Raw genomic sequence first — 2,500 nt, 5'->3', positions numbered from 1 at the left:
GTATGATTCCACTGTGGGGCTTCTTCCTCATCCAATCTCATCCACTCACAGACTCGACGGCGCAGTTGAAGGAGGAAAATCCAGGACAGAAAATACACAAGAAGAGGACAAGAAGAGGAATGACTGGAAATGATTGACGGGAGCTTATGTCCTTTTATGGAATGATGGTGGATGGTGGATGGTGATGGTGATGGCGATGGTGGTGGTGTATGGGTATAAACTGGTGTACAATATAGATGTTTAGATGTTTGTGTAAGTACATACTGTATATGTCTGTATACGGATGTGTATATGTGTAGGGTTTGTGATGCTTGTATGTATGTGTGTATGGTGTATGTATATGTCTGTATACGGTTGTGTATATGTGTAGGATGTGTGATATACGTATGTATGTTTATATATGGTGTTTGTCCGTTTTATAATTAGCTCATATCTCAAAAAAAATCTTAAAATCCGCGTAGAACTTATGGCAAAGCGCTTCACGTGTAGTTCGACCTTCGGCCACTTCTAAGGGTTATCTACCACCGACGAATCCACCCGCCGTAACTCAAGTGCCACTTGGATTCCGCGCCGAAACCAAAATAATTACATTCACTGTCTCCCCGTCGCCATTCCTCCATACATCCACAATCCACGTGTCTCCAGCACAAAACTTAGGCAGATGTACTCGCTGTCGTCACTCAGTACTCCCCGAGAAGCCACGGAGCCGCCACGGACCGCCACTGTGCACTCCCCGACCATCACTGAGTGTGTGGGAGGCCGCTCGCACGTGACTACCTGCCTCACCTCCCCGCCCTTCCCCTCTCTCCCTCGCCTCCCCTCATCACCTTCCTCTCCCGCTCCGCAATACTCTTTTCCCCTCGTCTGGTCTTTATCTCTGTTCTTTTCTGCTTTGTTCTTTCTTTTCTGGTTGTGTACTTTTAGATTTCAGCTGTTTTGGTTCTTGCTCTTCTGCTTTTCTCTCTTTTTTCTTTCGCTTCTCTCTCTCTCTCTCTCTCTCTCTCTCTCTCTCTCTCTCTCTCTCTCTCTCTCTCTCTCTCTCTCTCTCTCTCTCTCTCTCTCTTTCTCTCTCTCTATGTATATATATATATATAGATATATATATATATGTAAATATATATGTATATATACATATACATATATGTATATATATACATATATATAAATATAATATATATATAAATATAAATATATATATATATATATATACATATATGTACATGTATATATATTATTCTAAATACAGCCATATTCACCCTTTTCTCTTCCGCCTCCACTGCCATCCCGTCATCTTCCGCTATTCATTACTTACGTCTTTCCTTTCCTCACATTTCTTACACTCCATTCACTTTCTTTTTTTCATTTCCTTTCCTTTCGTAAAAATCTTCGACTTTCTCATTTATTTCTTCATTTCCATCTTCTTTTTTCGCATCCTTATTCCCCGTTCCCTTGCCCCTTTCTTTCTCTATCGTCCGTCATCCAAATCTTTCCCATTCCCCGTATTCTGCACCGCCATATCTTCACATCTTCGACTTTCTCATTCATTTCTTCATTTCCGTCTCCTCCTCCCTTCGCATCCTTATTCTCCGTTCTTTTGTCTCTCTCTCTCATTCTCTCTCTCTCTCTCTCTCTCTCTCTCTCTCTCTCTCTCTCTCTCTCTCTCTCTCTCTCTCTCTCTCTCTCTCTCTCTCTCTCTCTCTCTCTCTCTCTCACGTCCGTCATCCAAGTCCTTCCCATTCCCCGTATTCTGACGCGCCATATCTTCACATCTTCGAGCTTCTCATTTATTTCTTTATTTCCATCTTCTCCTTTCGTATCATTGTCCTTCGTTTCCTTGCCTCTCTCTCGTCCGTCTTTCAAGTCCTTGCCATTCCACTTTTTTTATTTCCTTTCCTTTCGTAAACCGCTTCGAACTTCTCAGTTAGTTCTTTATTTCCACCCTCTCCTCCTTTCGCATTCTTATCATCCGTTCTTATTCTCCATTCCTTTGTCTCTCTTTCCCATTCCCCGTATTCAGCGGCGCCATCTCTTCACATCTTCGACCTTCTCATTTATTCCTTCATTTCCATCCTCTTCCTCCTTTCGCATCCTTATTCTCCATCCCTTTGTCTCTCTTTCCTATTCCCCGTATTCAGCGGCGCCATCTCTTCACATCTTCGACCTTCTCATTCATTCCTTCATTTCCATCCTCTTCCTCCTTTCGCATCCTTATTCTCCGTTCCTTTGTCTCTCTTCCCCATTCCCCGTATTCAGCGGCGCCATCTCTTCACATCCCACTCCTCGGCGCTTAGTAAACAATGTTGTGGTTGTGTGTGTGTTTGCGTGCCAGCGGAATTTTTATTTTATTTTTCTAACTGCTTATTTATTATGGTTTCACGTTCGCTTTTATTTTCTGGCATTTCTGTTCTGAGGATTTTAATTATTTATTGTTTTTTTTTCTCTAAGTTTATGCAGTGTAAGAAGAAATAGGATAAAATAAATGTTCGCGATTCCAGAAAAT

The sequence above is a fragment of the Penaeus vannamei genome, chromosome 35 (assembly GCF_042767895.1).
Source record: "Penaeus vannamei isolate JL-2024 chromosome 35, ASM4276789v1, whole genome shotgun sequence".
In the NCBI taxonomy this organism is placed as follows: domain Eukaryota; kingdom Metazoa; phylum Arthropoda; class Malacostraca; order Decapoda; family Penaeidae; genus Penaeus; species Penaeus vannamei.
The sequence above is the reverse complement of the archived record's forward strand: the minus strand, read 5'-3'. Positions refer to the sequence as shown.